The sequence below is a fragment of the Papio anubis genome, chromosome 12 (genome assembly GCF_008728515.1).
Source record: "Papio anubis isolate 15944 chromosome 12, Panubis1.0, whole genome shotgun sequence".
NCBI classification, from domain to species: domain Eukaryota; kingdom Metazoa; phylum Chordata; class Mammalia; order Primates; family Cercopithecidae; genus Papio; species Papio anubis.
This window is the reverse complement of record NC_044987.1, coordinates 72,846,773-72,869,294: the sequence shown is the minus strand read 5'-3', so window position 1 is coordinate 72,869,294 and position 22,522 is coordinate 72,846,773. Positions and strand designations below refer to the sequence as shown.

The 22,522-nt window shown below is 38.2% G+C and overlaps 1 protein-coding gene across 11 annotated transcripts in view; it reads left to right on the top strand.

Annotated features, from left to right (window-relative positions):
• Positions 1-3,116: 3,116 nt before the first annotated feature.
• BTBD10 (BTB domain containing 10) overlaps positions 3,117-22,522 on the top strand; it is a 71,683-nt gene continuing 52,277 nt past the window's right edge. For 5 of the 11 annotated variants that reach the window (XM_009186539.3, XM_031653346.1, XM_017948595.2 and 2 more), the window contains exon 1: positions 3,117-3,317. The gene's annotated coding sequence lies outside the window, so the exon portion shown is untranslated. The other 6 variants (XM_009186540.4, XM_009186534.4, XM_017948592.3 and 3 more) reach the window with 4 other exon arrangements.

The following is a 22,522-nucleotide window of genomic DNA, read 5'->3' as shown; positions in this document are numbered from 1 at the left end:
TGTCAGAATATGTATAATATCATCTGAATCTCTTAGTATTCTTTTTTTTCCAGTTTTGTAGAGAAGCCTTGCTATGTTGCCCAGGCTAGTCTCAAACTGCTGTCAAGTTATCCTCCCGCCTCCCAAAGTGCTGAGATTATAGACACGTGCCACAGTGCCCAGCTCTTTTGGTATTCTTACACAGGGTCTTGATTAATGAATGTATTTGCTGAATAGGGTTCGAGTTATTTTTGCGGGTGATTTTCCTGTTCCTGCCATTAGATGGCAGTGCTCAAACTTAGTAGTGCAAAGAAATACCAGGTTTTAACAATTAAATAGGATTCTGGGTCTGTGGTCTTATCTGCTTTGAAACAATATTGCCTTAGCATGCTATAATACAAACTACCAAATGATCTTGTTTATTCACTACTACAATATGAAACTTCTCTTTCTGTATTGACCTTTTTGGTGTGTGGAAGAAAGACTTTCATTAAAGTTCTGAACCTTAGTCTATGCAGTCAGCTAGCATTTACAAATCATTATGTAGAGCAGATTTGTGATTGTCTAAATTAATGGCATTACCTACCAAATGTGTAACTGTTACTAGTACTACTACATTAATATTTGAAAGATTATCTTTTTTTTTTTTTTTTTTTGAAAAGGAGTCCTGCTCTGTCGCTCAGCCTGGAGTGCAGTGGCACAAACTCCGCTCACTGCAAGCCCCGCTTCCCGGGTTCACGCCATTCTCCTGCTTCAGCCTCCTGAGTAGCTGGGACCACAGGCGCCCGCCACCACCCCTGGCTAAATTTTTTGTATTTTTAGTAGAGACGGGGTTTCACCGTGTTAGCCAGGATGGTCTGGATCTCCTGACCTCGTGATCCATCCGCCTCGGCCTCCCAAAGTGCTGGGATTACAGGCGCGAGCCACCGTGCCCAGCTGGTTAATTCTCTTTTAGAGCAAAGAACAGTAGAAACTTTATTAGATTTTATATTTTCTCCCAACCCCTATTCTCTTTTGTTTTTGAAGAACAGCAGAATGAAATGAGCTCCAGGACCCATCGAAGTAGGGTATGATGGTTTGAACAGATTCCAGTATGGAACAAAGTATCCATATTTTGCCTGAAGTCTTTCATTCATATGATTCTTCTAATGCTTCCTGGAAAATTCCAAGAACTTGATGTGAAATTATGCTTAACAGAGCACCCACTTGGCCTATGACAGGTGCATTAGTCCATTCTTGCACTGCTATAAAGAAAACAGTTTTAATTCGCTCACGGCTCTGCAGGCTGTACAGGAACCCCGAGGGCTTCTGCTGGACTTCTGGGGAGGCCTCAGGAAGTTCAGAATCATGGCAGAAAACCAAGGGAAGTAGGCACATCCTATATGGCGGGAGGAGGGAGGGTGGGGGAGGCGCCACACACTTTTAAATAACTGATTTCACCAGAACTCCCTATCACCAGAATGGCAAAAATGGGGAAATCTGCCCTCATGATCCAACGACCTCCAACACTGGGGATTACAATTTGACATGAGATTCAGGTGGGACACAGATCCAAACCATATTAGCAGGGTTAGAATAACTTTTTGTTTTCCTACTAAGTGTTGGGCTTATTTGTAGGGTGAGTAGGGTAAGCCAAATAAAACTATAGTATACATAGTATTTTTCATATAGTATACATATTATTTTATATGTAATAATATGAAAATAATGTGTCTAAAGGAAGGTGAGTGGAAACTCTACAGCAAAATACCAGACTCTTTCTTTAGAAGAGGACGGCTTCTATTTTGATATAAGAAAATGGTTCCTGTTTGACGGACCACATTAGCCCTAACTTGGACTACAGAATGACTTCTTTTGAGCAGAGCTTATAGGAGAAAACTTTGATAAGTCAAGACTGATGACGTTTTTGTTTTTTGCCTGAGAATTTTCTCAGTTTCTCTGAGAAACTGTATCACAAAATTACTATTAGATTGCTCTTATGTAGACAACTTGAAATTATTGGCAATTTCCAATTTAGCAAAATGTTGGCTATAGTAACTTAGTGAATTATGACAACAACCTGTTTCTCTTAGCTTTCTGACATCTAAGTGTTCTTACAGGACAAAGATGAAACTGTAATTGTCCAGCTCAACTGCTCATCTCCTTAGCATAAACACTGATTTGGAAAATACTTTGCGTATCACACGGTAGGAGCCTGGGAATGTTCTCATCGAAACTAAACAGTGGTTAAAGGTTTTTCAACAAAGTTCTTGCTCCAATATCTGTTTTCATACCCAATTACTCAAAGCAGATCCTCTTCCTCTTTGCTTCCTCTCCTTGCAACGCCCTTCCCTCTCTTCCCTAAACTGGAGAACTTACTTATGCTCAAGATTCAGCGCAAGTGTCACTCCCAGGTGAAGGCTTTCTCAACAAGGCCGCGGGGAACAGCCGGTTACTCCCTATCTGCTCCCAGAGCTCAGGCAAGCAAGCAGCTCGGCTTTTATCAGAGAATAATGGGATTATCTACTTTCCTGTAGGTCTCGCCCCGAGGGTGTAAGCTTCGAGGGCGGAGACTGTGTCTTTTACAATTTTTCCCGTTTTTATTGTCCAGCCAGCCCATGCAGGTGACTCTCGATGTTTCCTAGGCAGCCAAACTGAAGGAGTTTCAGCTGGCATACGTGTTCCCGCCAACCCGAGCGTTTAAAAATAAGCAGCGGGGTACGCTACGGAACAGAGGGTGTCCCTCACGACTACCGACTCTCATCGGTTCCAGCTGGTCCACGCCGGCAGAAGCGATTTTGGAGTTTGCTTTGATGAGGAAAACGCTTTCCCTGAAGAGTCCCTGAGATATTTCTCCCACTCTGTGACCGAGACACTGTCCGCTTTTCTCTAACGGTGACAGGAAGTTAATGGGAAAACGTGGGATTCAAAGGTTGGAAGGTAACAGCCCTCAGCCACTCGGGATCCAGGCTCGCGGTTGACCCACGCTGATGTCTGTGAGGAGAGGTCGCGCTGCGCCTTCCTCTCCGCGCCGCCAGCCCACAGGCTGAGATCCCACCGGAGGCCGCCACTCCCTCAACTGCCTTGTCCCTCGGTACCCCGCCCACTCCTGGGCGGAGAGCACCGTTCTCGCGAGAACGCGGCTGGCCTCGCCTCTTCGGATTGCGCGCTCTCGCGAGAAGAGGCTGAGGAACCGGCCTGCAACCTGCCAGGGCGGCTCTGCTACGCGCAGCCGCCTCAGTGGCAGCCTCCACAGCCACCTCTGGAGGGATCTGGCTGAGGAGGAAGTGGCGGTGTCACTGGCCTCGGCCTTTGCCCCAATCTTCTGTGGGCACTGAAGGGGGACTACAGGTTCGACAGTGAGTGGACTCAGCTGGGGAACTCGACGGGGGCGGCGCGGGAGGCTGGGCTTGGCTGGGGCGAAAAAGGAAAAGGGCGGAGGGGCCAATCTGGGCGTGAGAGCCAGGCTGCTGTGGCAGTGGTCTGGGCGACCGGACCCTGCTCGGGGACTGTGGGTGGCGTTTTGGGCTCCGGCCACGAGCACCCAATTAGGAGAGGCCGGGATAAGACTTGAGTTTTGCGGCTGCTGCTTTTGGGTTGGGAGTCCAGAGGCCTTTCCCCGGGGATGAAGGCGATACCCTCATCCCTTTCCAGGGCAGAAGAACCCCGTGCCCCGCCCCTTTCCTGTCATCTCAGACGAACGCAGTGACATCCTGAGGAGGGCGCATCACAATAGGGAATAAGGTGGTGGGCAGCCTCCCTCTGGGTGAAGAGGAGTGATACCCCACTAATGTGCTGCGTGGTTTTATGCTGTAACCGTTTTACGTGTGGTAAAGCTTTGTTTTCTTAAAACTTGCACGGAAGAGGTTCTGGTCTTTCTTCTTCAGATGCAGGTGCCCTGACACCCTTATCTTTGGGAATGGGGCGGGGGAAGGTGAGACATCGGTTAGTAATTTGTTAGTGTGGGCCAGTGTGACTGTTCCTGGGCCTCACAGATTTCAGCTTCTGCTTTCTCGTCAGTATTGAGTCTGTGATGAAAAGTCAGTAGTCCAGACATGCTGAAAGATAGAGCTTTACTTGCTTGTGGCTTTGTGCACTTAGCAAACGAGATTATTTTACGAAGATTTATTATCTTTCAGAGTTTTCATGCTTTTTATTTAAATTAGCAATCTAAATGAAAGAGCACAGGATATTAGTTGTATTTGTACAACTGAGTTCCTTCCCGCCCCTATCCTCCCGAACCCCGAAGTACACAAATTTGATCAAAATGTTTTAGAGAGGGGGTTAGGGATAAATTTTCAATGAAAGAGATTGTAGAAATCGGAATAAGAGATATAATAAAGAATGCAGCCATAAGGACCAAAAGAGTTTCTGTGTTAGAGAGCCTGTCCAGGATTGAAGTTCAGGCCTGAAACCCAGGTCTGAAGTTGTCATTTGAATATAAAGCAGAAAGCAGTAGAAAATACTTGGGAAGGGATTTGAAAATGAACTAAGACTGGTTAAAAATAAAAAAAAAAAATGTAAGAAGAATTATTTCTGATGATATAAATGTGTTTTATAAATTTTTCCAACATTTCTCAGCGTGTATGACCTAACTGCTATTATATTAATACATACAAAGTAGGAAGGAAGGTTCTAAAGCGTGGAATGTGGTAAGGAACCACCAGAGAGTAACAGTGTTCAGACAGAAAAGCTTTTAGTGTTTCAACAATGTTTTTGTGTTCTTTCATCTTTTTTCTCACTCCCAAAAAAGCTTTCAGATGGACTTTTAACCCTATGTAATTATGTTACCCTTCCACCAGTCTGAATCTTTCTCACTCCTTCTAAGCTGTGTGAATTTTTAAAATTATTAACTATGGAGTTGCAAACCACTGTGGTCTGCTTTTGGCTTTTTATAGTAGGTGACTTAGGGAAGTATGGAAGTCATATGGAATATATTATGCACCTTTCAAAGCCATAGCATGAGCAACAAACTCACATGCCTTTGGGTACTAGTTAGATAATGAAAATGAGGGAAATGCACTATGCCTTATCAGAGAGACATCCAAGTCTGAGGTCCCCCTAATCAGTGCCATATATGAATATGGACCCCATCTTCAGCATTCTCAAGAGAAACCAGAAATCTAGATTTTTACATTCAGTGTCTTGCGTCTTAAAAATATTGGCAACTAATTAAAACCATTAAAAATATCATGTGGCTGAATCAAATTCAAACCTGTCTATAGTTGCATTCTCCTCTCCAGTTTAGAAGCTCTGTTATAGATTAAAATTAATTTTATGACTGGAAAAAAAGGAGGTTTAAAGCAAGTTTGGAGTTTCAAACTTAAGGGGTCTTGGGAAAAATGTCACGTCTAATTGAAAACAGTAGTTAAATTTAATAGCCTTTAAGTATGGTAGGGCAAATTGAACTGGTATTACTATAAACATTCTAACTGTGGAAATAACTGAAGAAAAAACATCTCAGTATTTATGGTTTAAGAACTCAGAGTTCTGAGCATAGCTGATTTATAGGTATCTTATACAGAAATTGGATTATTTAGAAGCTCTTTATTGTACTTGCAGCTAATATATAAAATTAAATACAAAACACCATCTATAGTCCATTTCAGGATTTGAATGTTTATTGTTTGCTGTGCTATCCCACATTGTCTTCCTAGGCATTGACTTTTACTGGAAGAAGTACTGATCCCTTGGATTTTATTCCATGCCAGATGGAGATTGGAGGGGTTTGGCAACAGGGTGGAAAGAAATGGGTGGAGAAATTGTGATGTGAAGCAAACATTCTTGTGCCCCTTCCTTACATTGTTTAAAGGATTGATTTGTGTTAGTTTTTCTTGTAAGAAGGATAGGTACATTAATTGATTAAACTTAGTGCCTTATACATAGTAGAGTATAATGACATGTATGGAATTGACCTTTGTGGATTAAGCCTCATTTACCCATTAATGTAAAGTAATTTAATCACGCAATCTGATTCATACCTAGTTCAGTTATGGGGAATGGGAGTGCTAGAGGTCAAACCTAAGTAAGAGGTGGTTTTTAGGCATATAGAGGGCAAGTTGAGAGTCTTCACTGGGGATAAGGGTGAGAGAGGAAGTTAGGTAAGGGAGAGAATTTTGAAAAGGTGGGTGAAATGATTAAGTACCCATTTGTGTATTGTGCAGTTTTACGAAGAGGTCTGCCTTTTGTAGCTAAATTTATCATAACTTGTGCAGAGACTACATAGAATACTGCTTTTTAATCAGGACTGCTTTGGGAATTTGCAGACTTGATTTTCTTCATTTTAGCTCAGTCATCTCAGGCCAAGCTAGGCTAATATCTGTTCATTCAATCTTTGCCTCTCTCTGAAATAGGAAATGAAAGAAGAGGAGATATATATTGTGTTTGTGAGATGCTCCTGTTGAAGAGCACTACTTCTGAGGAATTTGTTTTATATTTGAGAAGATTGTGCTTGTTGAAGGGGGAACCATTATTTTTGTCTCTAGATGTTTCTACCATGACTCATAAAGTAGGAAGTTCTTTTTTGGAAATAGCTTTCAGCTTCTTCCCATCCCCTGAGTGGCCGTCCCAAAGGAGGATTAGGGGAGGCTAGGGGAAGGGATTGAGTATACTTTTGTTCAATGCCTTATGATTCAATTTTTGGGACTCTCAATTCTTAGGCTATACATTGTCTATTCATTTGTATGTTAGGCTTATCTGAGCAGGCTGGACTACTAATACTATGAGGGAGAAGATAATGGAATGCCTACAGTTCTAACTGGGTAAGTTTAATTTGCAGTTGAAGTAATAAGGGTTTTTGCACATTGGATTCAGTTATATTTTTATCGTCATCTGTTTGGATCCTTTATTTTTTGTTGATTCTGAACCAAAAGTAAGGTGGGTCAGGAAGGTACAGATGTTACCTTGTTTTGTTAATGGAGAAAGAACTATTAAAATATTTCCTCCTTTTTAATAGAGTCTTCATCAGGGTTCAAGTCAATGTTGCATTTCCCTTAATATATCTTACTCTCGTTTACTTTGAGATCTTTGAAACTGAGACCTAGTTTGCTAAAGAATGTAGTAATCAGCCAGCCAGGCGTGGTGGTTCATGGCTCACATCTGTGATCCCAGCACTTTGGGAGGCTGAGGTGGGCGGATCACAAGGTCAGGAGTTCAAAACCAGCCTGGCCAACATGGTGAAACCCCATCTCTATGAAGAAATACAAAAGTTAGTCGGGCGTGGTGGCAGGTGCCTGTAATCCCAGCTACTCAGGAGGCTGAGGCAAGGTTGCAGTGAGCTGAGACTGTGTCATTGCACTCCAGACTGTACGACAGAGTGAGACTCCATCTCAAAAAAAAAAAAAAAAAAAAAAAAAGAATGTAGCAATCTATAACTTGAAGATGGAAGGTGAACAATCAATTTAAAAAGATGCTCTCTGAAAGGATTGAGAAATTGTCAGGTAATTGGGAATACAATGAGCTGAGTATTTGAAATAGTAGAAACTTGAACATAAAGAGGAATGATTTTAATTTAAATATGTAACCTTATGTCACAGTAGATTTCTGAAGATTGTAAATTATCGTTGCCAATAAAAGCATCTTTCTGGCCGGGTGCAGTGGCTCACACCTGTCATCCCAGCACTTTGGGAGGCCGAGGCGGGCGAATCACGAGGTCAGGAGATCCAGACCATCCTAGCTAACATGGTGAAGCCCTGTCTCTACTAAAAATACAAAAAATTAGCTGGACGTGGTGGCATGCGCCTGTAATCCCAGCTACTCGGGAGGCTGAGGCAGGAGAATCACTTGAACTTGGGAGGTGGAGATTGCAGTGAGCCAAGATCATGCCACTGCACTCCAGCCTAGGCGACAGAGCAAGACTGACTCCGTCTCAAAAAAAAAAAAAAAAGGAAAAAAAAAAGAAAAATCTTTCTTCACCCTGTTAATAGTTTAATTATGTTATTCTGTTTAAATGTAAGGTATTTGATTATATGGTGCTTATTTTTGTCTTTGTAGTTGAAATGAGTGATCTATTAGTAATTTTGGTGACAACTTGAAATTATCGTTTAGTATTTAGCTCGGAATAAAAGTCTGTTATAGTGAATCACTGATTGAAGTACTTGATTAGAAACTATGAAAAATACTTTTCTAAGGTTATTTCATTTACTTACTTTGTTTATTTTTCCCTCCACCCACGGAAGCTGTAGGAACTAAGGTCATTTTAAATTGTAATCATACCTTTCTGCCTGAAGTGTCTTATTTAGCATCATTTAGATCTGAGTTTAAAGCCCACTGTTAGCTCTATGACAGTAATGTTAACCTCTCTGAGCCTTTATTTCCTCACATGAAAAATGTATATAGAACACAATGGCCAGGGATTTTTCTTGTTGTTTTTTTGTTTTGTTTTGTTTTGTTGTTGTTTTGTTTTGTTTTGTTTTGAGACAGAGTCTTGCTCTGTCACCTAGACTGAAGCGCGATCTTGGCTCACTGCAACTTCCACCTCCTGGATTTAAGCAGTTCTCCTGCCTCGGCCTCTCTAGTAGCTGGGACTACAGGCTCACACCACCTCGTCCAGCTGATTTTTTTTTTTTTTTTTTTGTATTTTAGTAGAGAATGGGTTTCACCATGTTGCCCAGGCTGGTCTCGAACTCCTGAGCTCGGGCAGTGCCCCCACCTCGGCCTCCCAAAGTGCTAGGATTACAGGTGTGAGCCACTTCACCTGGCCAATTGTCAGGGATTTAAGGATGAAATGAAATAAAAGTATATAAAAGTGCTATTATAAATAGTAAAATGATGTATAAGTTGTTAGCACTTTGTTCCATGTTTACGCTTGGAAAATAGCATACTGGCATCATTGCCTCCTCCTCCCACCTCTCTATCGCCAGTGATCTTGAAACACTTCCATTAGTTAGATTTACATTCACATCTGACTATCTCACTTGGAGAGGACAAGTTCAACTGACTATTTGCAGCCTTGCCAATATCACTCCTCCAATGAAAATTACAAAACTTTTTCTTTTTTCTTTTTACTTATTCTAGTAAGCATTGAACAATAGGAAGCTCTTTTTCTTGTTTTTCATATTGGCATCTATTGGCTGATATCTGGTATTCTGTGTAATATGAATGCTAGTTAGAAAAGTAGGCAAAAGGGAAGAGATTAGAGTGAAGAGAGAGACTGTGTGGCATTTTAAAAATTGTCTTTTGGGATACTGTTATCTACCTTTAAAAAAACCATTTTTATTAATTTAGATTATTTTCCTTTAGCATATTTGACTATTATTGCTTGTAGCACATGAGTAGAAAATTATCTTGGGTTTTCTATTTGTAGACTACATGAAATGTCAGCTTAAAAATAAATGTCATCCTAGGAAATCAACTGGGTTTGGAAAAAAATAAAAGATAAATAAAAATAAATTTTAGTGCTCAGATACCTGAGAAAGAATCTTGGGTACAAAATTGTACAAGTGTTGTTATGATTTTCTCGTTTTTGGGTGGCATACAAATAGTGCTGGATTGTTTTAAAGGTAATTACTTCATTCAGGACAATTTTATACAGTGCAGGCTTGAATTTGATTTTTCTCACATCAAGAAAGCAAGCGATATGATCTGTTTCTTTCAGCTCTTCATTTGTTCATTTAGAATTTTCTTGGAGAAGACCATAACCTCCTGTAAGATGGTTAACTGCGAGACATTCTTGTTTCTTCCTTAATTTTCCAAATTGTTGGAGTTTCTCTTTTAAAGGAGAAAATTATTAGAGAGACTAGTGGGATTATGAAACCATAATACTGAAAGTAACTTTAAAACCATTAATACTCCAATTTTTGGAAGAGAAAACTAAAGTGCAAATCAAGCCCCTTAACTGATTTTCATCAAAGATATTGGCAGGCAGTAAGACGCCTAAGACTAGAATACAAATCTACAAGTCTCCTGATTTGGAGTAGTTTGTCCAGTGATCCCACTAGTGGGTTGCATGTGCTTCTAGGGATATATGAAAAACTTGTTCATTGTGGTGTATGAAGAAAACGATAGAACTTCTATTTATTTTTTACTGTATCCTTTTTAAGTTTCCATTTCATGTGTGTATGTACTATATACATAATACTGGTGTGATAGTATATGTGCATTGTTTATAAATATACATATATGCAGCTGTCCGTGTTACTCGAACTCAACGTATTAAGAAAAGGAAAAACTGCCATATTTTAAAGTGGTATGGCATCTTTGATCATCTTTGCTTCCCTAGTGAATGATATTATTTGACAGTAGACTGGAAGAGTTTTTTGTTTGTTTGTTTGTTTGGTTTTTTTTGAGATGGGGTCTCATTATGTTGTCCAGGCTGGCCTTGAACTTCTGGGCTCAAGTGATCCTCCCACCTCAGCCTCCCAAGTAGTTGGGATTACAGGCACATACCACCACAGCTTGAATGGCTGTTAATTTTGAAATTGTTTTTTAATGAGTACTTTGAAAAATTTCCTGTAAAAATAGATTTCTTTGGAGTAATTTCTTTCTGACTATAAAAGTAATATGCATTATGTACAACTGGGGACATTTAGCAAAGGGCAAAGAAGAAAATGGTACCATAATCCCATGCCTCAATGATAATTGCTTCCAGTCACAAATATATGTGTGTACACAGATACATACACACATGAATATTACATACACCCCTTATTTATTTATTTGAAGTATGTAAGTCATTACATGGTTCAGATAGCTAAAGTATATCAAAAGAGAACTCAGAAGTCTTGATTACATCCCTATTACCTTCACCCCAGTCCTACTCTGCCCATATAGGTAACCATTTTGATTAATGTCTTATTTATACTTTGAGTTTCTTTTACAAAAATAAATACATGTATATTTGTCTTTGAATATATGTATGTATTTTAAAATTTCCCCTTTATGTCACAAAAGGTAGTACAATGAATATTGCTTGTTCTGAACCTACCTGTTTTTTGCTGTTGTTGTTTAACCTAACAGTGTATTTTTGGATATTGATCTAGTATTCTATTGTGTGGATGCACGTAGTTTATTCAGTTAGCTTCTTTTGATGCACATTCAGATTGTTTTAGCCTTTTTCCATTACAAATAATACCACAGTGAATATATTTGCCGATATTTTGTGGAATATTAGTGGACTTGTATCATCTTTGAAGTAGGACTAGTAAGTGTATGTGTAATATTGTTGGATATTACAGAATTCCTTTCTACAGGGGTTATATAATTTGTGTTTTTCCTTTTATTTATTTGTTTATTATTATTATTTTTTTTTGAGACAGGGTCTCACTCTGTCACCTAGGCTGGAGTGCAGTGGCATGATCACCCCTCACTGCAGCTTCAACCTCCCAGGCTTAAGTGATCCTCCCACCTCAACCTCCCGAGTAGCTGGGACTACAGGCCTGTGCCACCATGCTCGGCTAGTTTTTATGTCTTTTAGTAGAGATGGGGTTTCACCATGTTGCCCAGGCTGGTCTCAAACTACTAGGCTCAAGTGATCTGTCCACCTCAGCTTTCCAAAGTGCCAGGATTATAGGCGTGAGTCACTGCACCAGGCCGTCATTTGTACTTTTCATTGGCAGTGTATGCCGGTATTGAGAATGCTTCTCCACAGCTTCACCAGCAGAATATATGGTCAAACTTGGAGGTGTTAATTTGCATTTCTTTTATGAGTGAAGTTGAACATATTTTTATGTTTAAGGCCATTTGCCTTTATTTTTCTGAAGATTGCCCATTTCTTTGTGCATTCTCTGTTTTGGAGAAGAGAAGTTGTCTTTTTCTTTCCTTCTTTAAGGAGCTCTTTATATACTATGAAATTATTCCTTTTAAAAAAAAATAACTTGTTTTTAAAACTTTATTTTTTTCTGTGCTTTTTGCAAGTAGTGGTGTTTTTCATAGGCAAATAGGAAAGGCTTTCTCTCCTTCCTGGTTGTCAGTTAAATCACCCATATTTTTTCTAGTATTTGTATGGTACCAGTTTTTACATTTATATAGATGATTCATTTGGAGTATATCCTAGTATGTGGTATGAGGTATGAATCCAGTTTCATGTTTTCCTGAATGTTTATTCAGTTGTTTCAATGCCATTTATTAGTGTCTGTCTTTTCTCGATGACTTGAGCTATCACTTTATCATATATTGAAGTTCTTTATGTTTTAGGGCTTTGTTTCTGGGCCTTTAATTCTCTTCTATTGGTTGGTTTGTCTATTCATGTACCACAGACTTTTAGTTATTGAAATGAGCCTTAATTCAAAGATCTTTGAATATGAGAACATTTTTAATTTTATTAAAATGGAACACTGCCTATAGTACCAAGACACAAAGATGTGTAAAATGTTTCTTTGTGAGCAAGTATTTTGTCTCAGGGCAAATTTTAGATTCCTTAAACTTTTCAGACAGTGCAGACATAGAACATTTCCATTATCACACTGTTGTGATAATGGAAAGTCCTATTGAGCAGTGCTGCAGTCTGGCACTTGAATCACATTTAATAGAGCCGTTACTAGCCTGTTGAATTGATGGCTGATAGGCAAAAATCTGAAAGGAATGGAAGGTAAAGGGAATAATGAATAGGTTAAAATGGAACAGCATAATAAACATTATATGAAAAAACATAAAAAGGCATCATGGAAGGAAAAGTATTGTTTAAAATATTGTCTGACTTTGTTTAAAGGGTGTTGCTTCTTAAGAATTGACTGTAATCTCATTTGATTTAGGCATCAGCTTCAGGAGCATTGCCTGTATTAATTGATATTATGTCAAGATGGTTTACTTCAACTAAGATGTTTCTGGTTTTGAAGTCAACACTTTTTGGTCATAGTAGAAAAGTAAAACATTGTTATTTCTTTAGGATATTAAAAAATACGCCTTTTGAGTTTTTAGAAGGTAGCCTATAAACTAAACAACGTCTAGTTACTTACAATGCTAATCATGTAATGTAGGTACTTTGTAAATGCTTAAAACATGGAAAGATTTTCAAACATTTATTGAGCTGTTTGTGATGGGAAAGAAACAAATGAGTAACACTTCATTTATTGAAGTGTTAATGCCTTAATTAAGAAGTCAGCAAAATTTGAATAGAAATTCTATAAAAGTGATAAAATCAATTAGCACAAAGATTTTATATCCAAATCACCTCTGGAACATCAAGGGTTGACTGAGCTGACTTTGGAAGTCTTAACATCTTGGTGAGTTAGAGATCATCCTTTAAATAGACAACAGGGCTGGGTGTGGTGGCTCATGCCTATAATCCCAGCACTTTGGGAGGCCGAGGCAGGAGGATCACTTGAGGTCAGGAGTTCGAGACCAGCCTGACCAACGTGATGAAACCCTGTCTCTACTGAAAAGAATACAGAATTAGTCAGGCGTGGTGACACACGCCTGTAATCCCAGCTACTTGGGAGGCTGAGGAAGGAGAATTACTTGAACCCGGGAAGCAGAGGTTGCAGTGAGCTGAGATTGCACCATTGCACCCCAGCCTGGGTAACAAGAGCGAAATTCCGTCTCTAAATAAATAAATAAATAAATAAAAACAAATAAATAACAGATCCTAATTTTAATGGGAATACCATGCAGTTTTATTAAATCTGTTTGTTGGAGTCTCCCTAGCAGTTATCAAAATACCTGAAAGGTGCTAAGTACTCAATAAATAGATTTTGAATGAAAGAATAAATTAATTTTATTTTATTTTTAAAAATCTTTTTAATTTTTACATTTAATATAATTTTTTATTTTTAGACCTGGGGGTCTCGTTTTGTTGCCCAGGCAGGCCTTGAACTCTTGGGTTCAAGTGATCCTCCTGTCTCAGCCTACCAAGTAGGTGGGATTACAGGTGCATGCCACCATACCTGGCCACTTTAATTTTATGTGGTGAAATTAGATACATACAATTCAATCGGTTACAAAAATACCCTGAATAAAGTTCTCAGCTAAGCTTGTCTTGTTTTAACTGTAACAAATCAGAAAAGGACAAGCCTTAACAATTGAAAGGGCTTCTGTGAGATTTAAATAGGCACATCTTTGAGGAATGTTTCGGGGAAACTTAGGACTTGTTTGGTAATATCTTGAAAAATGTTTTTAGGGATGTGATATTTTCTCTCTTTTATCCCCACTATCTTGATATGTATTTCCTGAGAGCATTAGAAATTGAATTGTTACAGGTTTTGCTTATTTGAAAGTAAGATTCACGTGATTGGTGCTCTTTGCCATAACTAAAACATGAGTACAGGTATATGACAGTATTCTTTTAAGACAAACAACTAAAAGTTAAAGACTGCTTATAAATCTTTGTGATTCTTATTTCCTCTGCACTAGTAAATTGTATTAAGTGAAATGTGCTTCAGTTTCTTTCTTCTTCTTTTTTTTTTTTTTTTTTTTTTTGAGATGGAGTCTTGCTCTGTCGCCCAAGCTGGAATGCAGTAGTGCGATCTTGGCTCACTGCAACCTCCACCTCCCAGGTTCAAGCGATTCTGCCTCAGCCTCCTGAGTCGCTGGGATTACAGGCGCCCGCCAACATGCCCGGCTAATTTTTATATTTTTAGTAGAGATGGGGCTTCACCATGTTGGTCAGGCTGGTTTTGAACTTCTGACCTTGTGATTCATCTGCCTTGGCCTCCCAAAGTGCTGGGATTACAGGCGTGAGCCACCGCACCCAGCCTCTTTCTTCTTAATGTAGTTAACATTTTGTGAAAGCTTACATACAAATTGTACTAGTCTGAGGGGACACAAACCTGAGTCATACTTTGTTCTTGCCCTCAAGGATCTTATAGTCTAATGGGGGACATGTGGCAGAAACATATTCTGTCAGTGCATGTGTAGTGCCTATATTTAAGCAATCCTAACAAATTTACAAAACTGCACTTAAGCAGTAAAATTAAACAAGGAAAAAAATTTCTGTAACACCATCACCTCGAAACACTTTTTAATAAACCTTCCCCAATATTATCATTGTGAAAATAATATGTAGAAAATTCAAATACTATGAAGAGATACAACAAAAAGTAAGTCTCCTTATTCCAGCATTTCCTCAGAGGCAACTAGTTTTAGTTTTATATGATATTTCTAGACATTTTATCTTAACATATACAAGCATGGATGAGTGTGTGTGTGTATGTGTATTTAATTTTTTAATTTTCTTTTTTCTGTTTTTTTGTTTTTGTTTTTCTTGTGTGTAAATATGGGATTACATAATGCATATCTGTATCTTGCTTTTTAGCTTAACGATATATTTTGAAATATTTTCCGTAACATCATCTATATATCTCATTTTTACTGGTTTCATGATATATTGTGCAGATTTTTAACCTCTTAACTTGATGAACATTTAGATTGGTTCTAGATTTTTTCTAGGACAAATAGTACTGTATATCATGTCAGGGAGAGAAAGGAGATGTATTCATTTTGTATTAGTGTAGTGGTATGTGTAATTAAACAAGGGCTGAGCAAAATCTTAAAACCTTTAGTCATGAATGAACTAATGAAATATACACTAAATTTATATTAGGTTGCCTACTAAAGAGAGTAAGCATTGTGCCTAGCACTGTGTTATATAAGGTATCCTGTCTAACACTTTGGTGGTTAAAATAATAGTAGATTTTAACCACCAAATAATGAGAATTGTGTTATTTTCTTCATTTCACATTTAAGGAAATTGGGGTCTTGAATGTCAAGAAACTTTTACAAAGTTATACAGGTTTTTTTCTGATTCTAAAACCTCTTCGTTACTCACTATTGTGGCAGAAGTAGAAATGAAAACTCACCAGTTTTCTTTATCCAAAGTTTATGTATGTCGTTTGTGGCAGTGGAAGGATGGCTATTGATTAACTATGCTTGGTATGGTAATGGGACAGTGTGATTGGGGTTTTTGATCAAAAAGTGGTTTCATTATGCCTTGCTAATATATTTGATGCTTTAAAGTATTAATTAAAATCATCACTGGTTTTTTCTTTTAAAATTTAAATGCAATAAAATTATTTCTTTCTGATATACAGTTCTGTCAGTTTTGATAAAAGCATACAGGTGTTTACCACTACCACAATTAAGGTACAGAATAGTTCATCATTCACCAAAATTACTTTGTGCTGTCCCTGTGTAATCTCTTCAGCCTTAACTCCTGGCTGATCTGTTCTCTGTCTTTATAGTTTTGCCTTTCAATGAATGTCGTAGAAATGAAATCATATGGTATGTAACCTTTGAGTCTGGCTTCTTTCACTTATCTAATGCTTTTAAGATTCATTCATGTTTTGTGTGTATTCAGTAACTTACCTACCTTTATTATTAGATACTGTCCCTCCTGTCTCCGAATCTCTTTTCAATTTTCTTCAGTCTTTCTTGCTCTTTATTCTGTGCTTTGGTTAATTTCTATTGGTCTGTTTTCCAAGTTCCCTGTTTTTTTTTTTTTTTTTTAATCTCCATGTGCCATTGTATCCATTTAATTTTTCATTCTAGTCATTGTTCTTTTCAGGTAGAGCTGAATTTCCATTTCTTTTGACAGTTGCCACCTCTCTACTGAGATGCCCTTTGTATCAATCATCAAGACAGTGCTCTTCTCTTAGTTCTTTGTATAGACTTTTTCTTTAATTGTTTGAATATATTTATAATAGGTGCTTTGAAGTCTTCGTTTGCTAAATCTAACATCTGGACCAACTTGGAGTCAGTTTCTGTTTTCTGCCTTTTACTGTTTTAATTTTTTGCATGTCTCATAATTTTTGGTTGAAACCTGGGCATTGTAATATTTTTATGAGGATTTGTTGTTGTTGTTTTGTTATTGTTTTAGAGAATGTTAACTTGCCTGGATTCAAACTGCAAACTTGTTTCCCCTGCAGTGTATAGCAGCTGCCATCTGTGCTTATTTCTTACTTCTTCCAACTACTTATTTTTTTAGCTTGTTTTCCTGGGGATCAGGGCAAAGGGAAGGCTTTCCTGCACCTCTGTAATTTGGTGGTCAGCCAAGAATTTGGACAGAGATTATACTCACATTTTGGAATTCACCCTCTTTCTGGGTTCTTCTGGGAGTTCCCTCTTAATCTCCAGTTTACCTGCTAGTGGTGGTCTTTGTCCTCTGATACCCTAACCAGTAAGGGATTCAGCTTTCTGCTGCTGGAAGTGTATACAGTTGGGGAATACATTCAGCTTAGAAAACATCAAAATCATGTCTTGTGCCATGCGGCTTTCAAGGGTAGAGTTCTCTACGGTCTCTGCCTGCTTTTTCTACCTGGTGTCTCTCCCCTACCTCCCGTACATGTGTATTTTAGCTATCAAGTCGGATTTGAGCAGAGTTTATGCTCAGATTTTGGGCCTCACCTTTCTTTGTTTCCTTCACTTCCATTACGTCTACCTGAAATTTCAGCTCTGAGGTTTTCTCTGCCACTTTGAGCTGTGTGGCTGTCTGGTTTCCTTCACCATATTTGTGAGGGATGGGGAGGCCACTCAGCAAAAAAACTTCGAACTGAACTCATGATTCTGTTGTTTCTAGTTGTAGTTTTTCAAGAGTAAGCTCTTTTTTCACTGCTGTCTGCTTTTGGACACTTTCCAGTGCCTTTAAATAGTTGTTTTTTATAGTGTACCCCGATTTAAATAATTGCTTTCTGTTGGAGGTGTGCATGAGCACTTCACCTGGGTGTGTTTGCAAGAAGTTTCTTTCCATCTGTCTGATCTCCTTTTCTTTTAAAAGTTGCTTCCATCTTTTCTTTGTCCTACATTATTATCTGTGATAGTTTGCAATTCCTCAAGCTCTTTCAGTTCTTGATGTTGCTAAAAATGACTGTTCAGTTCTCTGTCAATTAATTTTTGGATTTATGTTACACTCCATGGGAGAATTTAGAGTAGATTAGCAATCAAGAGGAAATTATAAACATTTTCATGATGGTTATATCCATATCATACATTTTCTGTGTTTTTGGTGGTACAGTCTTTCTTTTGTTCCTAAGGATAGAAGCTCATCAAGTGATCTTTAAGTTTCTGGTCCTTAAAATTCTTCCTTCATGTAGACCCCTCTAAGGCCTTCTTTGTAGTTAGAACAAAATTAACTTTGTGAACATTCAGGTGTTTGCTCTTTTGTCTGCCAGTATCAAGTGATTAATTTGTTCTTTAGGGCTATCTCTCCTCCTTTTGGTCCTTTCCACATAGAGAATGTCACTTTAGGTCATTTAGCTGACTCAGGTGTCATCTTGGCTTCCTCCTGGTCAGTATTTACCATCCACATATTTGGATATTTGGACTTCTGTAGCTGAAGGCAAACCTTGTTGTCTGATTCTAGTATCACTATGTAATTCTATCCTCTTCACTCTTCTCCCTCTCTTATCTATCAGGTCTTTCTAGTAATGGCTGCCCTTGAAATATTTTGTCTGCAAAGTTTGAGAGATAAAAATAATTTTACATCAATAGAAAAGCTGTTGCATAACGACACTATTTAGAGTGTGCTATGGTTTGACTGTGTCCCCAAGAATCCGTGTGTTGGAGACTTTATCCCTATTGTGAAAGTACTGGGAAGGGCCCAATAAATGTTGATTGGATCATGAGGATGGAGCCCTAATAAATGGATTAATGTAGTTAATTTCAGGAGTTGGTCAGTTATCAAGATAGCTGGTTATTATAAAAGTGAGCCCAGCCCTTCGTGTTTTCTCTTGCCCAAGTTCTCTTGCCTTTCTACCTTCTGTTATAGATGACACAGCATGAAGGCCCTTGCCTGCTGGTGAATTGCTTTTGGACTTTCCAGCCTCCAGAACCATAAGCTAAATAAATTCCTGTTCATTATAAACTACCCAGTGTCAGATATTCTGTTACAGCAACGGAAAATGGACTAAGAGTAAGATTTTAATAGGACGGATGAAGCCACAAGATGGCTGAGGTTTAAAAGGCACATTGTTGGTAATAAGCAAAAATACAATTCTTTTTTTTCCCTTTAAACTCTATTGGACTTGAAAAAAGTACCAATTTTTATATACCTTGCTTGGTACATTGGAAATAACATGGGCTTTTTGTTAGAATGGAATTTTAATCTTATCTCTAAGATTTCCTCATATATGAAACAGGATAATAATATAGAGTTGTTTTAAGGTTTAAATAGGAGAAAATATATAAACTTCCTAGAACATCGATAATGAAAATAGAATAAGTGGTCTCCATACACTGTGCATTTGTCTTTGTTTTGTTCTTGCATATATCATTACCATTAATTGATACTATCTGGAAATAGTGTCCCAAGGAGCAATTATTTATTTTGTTACTGTAGTTTTGAAGATTCTATCCCGCAACCCCCACCTCCTGTTTGGACAGAATGTCCAAGAGAAGGGGAAGTAATTGCATCATCCTTTTCTCAGTTAACTTTTGGCAGTCTCCTGAATGCCTGCCCCTAGCCAACAGGCCGAGTGGTTCCAGCCTCTGTACAGATGATGTCTAGATTATTTTGAATTTAAATTTATTTCTATCATGCCTAAACGTAGTAATGAATAGTGAGATATTTTCATTTTGTTTTCAGTAGTCTGGTAATTTTGTTTTCAGTAGTCTGGTAATTATTTTTTGATGATTACAAGATCCAAACAACAATAAACTTTAGTTTGTCTAGACATTAGGGATTCAAGTGCCAGATTCTGAGGGACCTTTTTATAGTAAGGAGTGTAGATATAGGAAATGAGGAGCCATTCAGTTTTTAGGAAGGCCGTTCTGATTACAGCAAAGCCAGTATGAAATTGAACGGTGGTAAGGAGGTCAGCCAACATTTTTACTGATAGATGATAAGGGCCTAAATAAAGGCAGCAGTCGTATGAATGAAAGGGAGAGGAGTCAAAAGAAGATTCTAAAGTAGACTTGGTATGGGGAAATGAGAAAGAAGTAAAGGATGATTTCAAAGTTTTTAGCTTGATGAGTAGAAATGACATTAATTGATGTGATAGGCCAAGATGATGAGACTGACCATTGAAGTTGGGGTGCCTATTAAAGAATTCAGATAGTAATAATGCAAACATAGATTCTATGTAGTGTATAAATCCTGATGTTTGCAAGGGTTTGGTCCTCATTTCTGTTTTGTTTCCTGTCTCTCTCGACCCAGCAAGTAGAGAAGAGAGGAAGATGGAATCCTAATGAACGCCAAGATTTATTGAGGGTGAAGGATGAGGCAACAGTAGAACTTGAATAGAAGTGCTACAGGTGGGAGAGAGATGCAGGATATGGAATCATGAGAGGAGTCTTTTTTCCCCTTTCCAGGATGAGTTTTTTGAGCACAGGAATAATGTCTAACTTACTTCACCACCTTGCATATTGGCATATTATAGTAAATGCTTGTAAGTGCTTGACTGAATGAATGAATGAATGAAAGAAAGAAATCAGACAAATATACTGTCACTGAATATGGCACAGAGGATGGTTAAAAATGAAGAGATTATTAGATATTATAAAATAGTATATAACATGTGCCAGTGGCCTTTCAACCATTTACAGTTATAACGTAGCTTATTGATAAAATTTTAAAACACTAGCATTTTTGTGTATTTTTACACAAACATAAAACACGTTATGTTTGTGTAGGAAAACATAGGCATAGTTTTTCCAAACATCTCAACTTGATTTTCACTTATTTTTTTAGTATGCTTGTAACCCTATGACTACTGGGAGTGAGGGCTGGGGAAAAATCTTTCACGTGGTAATACCTAAGTTTTATTGACAAATGAAATGTGAATATGATTTTTCAGCTGATTTTTGAGCACTTTCATCTGAACATTCTTTACTTTCTTATGGCTTGCTGTGAAATACATGCTGATTACTTTAAGTAGGATTGATTAGGAAAACATATAGGTATTTCCCTCCTGCCACCTGTTTACCATCCAGTGTAATAGTGGTAGAAAATCTGAATCTGAATTTGCCTTGTTTATCTGTTCCTCGTAGTTAGCTTTTTGGTCACTGCCACCCATGGTTTAGGATCATTCTTCCCTCAGTGGACATCTGTGGCTATCCTATTCAGAAGAATATCTGATAGTTAAGGATAAGGAAGAGATAAAATGCTCTTCAAAGATATGTTAGTCTGTATTCCCAGATATTCTGGAGGCTGCATTGGGAGGATCACTTGAGCCCAGGAGTTGGAGACTGCAGTGAGTTATGATTGCATCATTGTACTCCACTTTGGGTGACAGATTGAGACCCTGTCTTGAAAGAAATGGCTGGGGGCGGTGGCTCATGCCTGTAATCTCACCACTTTGGGAGGCTGAGGTGGGAGGATCACTTGAGGCCTAGAGTTCAAAGAAAGAGTTAAAGAAAAAGAAAAAGAAGAGGAGAGAGAGAAAGACAGACAGAGAAAGAGAGAAGAAAGAAAAGAAAACTTAATCCCTGAAATAGTTTATACTTGAGGATATGTAGAATAAGGAAAAAGTGTTCTAAATCTCATTCTACAGAATCTACCAAACTTCTACCTCTTATTTTCTCTCATTGTTTCTTTCTGCTATCTTTATACCTTTTGTATCTCATTTGGTGACTACTTTTTTTCTGACTTTCTCCTTTGTTTCTCCGATTTGTTCATTCTCCCCATTTTCTTCTCTTTGACCTCATCTCTTCAGTACGGATAACTAGTCATAAAGCAAAATTGAGGTTTTTAAAAGTTTTTTTGTATTGAATACATTTTTATTTTTATAATCTAAAATTCAGATGAGATCGACATACTTTTATGTACAAAATAATTCATGGTTTTTATATCATCTAATACCTGATTGATTTATGATACAGTCATTCTTAAGGAAATAACAAATAGGAAATAGGGTTCCTTTTCCAGGAGCACGCAGCAAATAAACTATGTGGCATTTGCTCAGGAATTTGCATCAGTCATTGATTCAAAGGAAGAATTTGAATCAGCAGTTCTTCCTGTCTCCGTCTTTTATTTTTATTTAACTCATGGATCTACCTATATATTTATATATTTATTATATTAAATGCTCATTTAATATAATAAATATATAATTTCTTTGTGAAATTTTACTGCAATACTACATAAAACTCAGGAAAGCAGGCCGGGCACAGTGGCTCAAGCCTGTAATCCCAGCACTTTGGGAGGCCGAGACGGGCGGATCACCAGGTCAAGAGGTGGAGACCATCCTGGCTAACACAGGGAAACCCCGTCTCCACTAAAAATACAAAAAATTAGCCGAGCGTCCTGGCAGGCGCCTGTAGTCCCAGCTACTCGGGAGGCTGAGGCAGGAGAATGGCGTGAACCTGGGAGGCGGAGCGTTCGGTGAGCCGAGATCGCACCACTTGCACTCCAACCTGGGCGACAGTGCGAGACTCCGTCTCAAAAAAAAAACAAAAAACTCAGGAAAGTATAGTATTTTCCCAGTTTTGGAATTTCCCTTTGACTTTTATGTACAACTCTACCTCACCTCCCCCCATCAAATCCAGCTTGGAAAAGTATATAGAAGGTATACAGGAGTGGGTGTCAGGAAACCTGAGTTCTAGTCCAAATTGTATAACTTTGTTTAAATTGTTTAACTTCATTTGGTTTCTCTTTTGGTGTCTGCAATTTCTGAAAATCAAATCATCTATTTCCAAACAAATACTTTAGTCTCAGCATTTTTCAAGATCAAGATTTTGTTCTATATAGTGAATTATCATT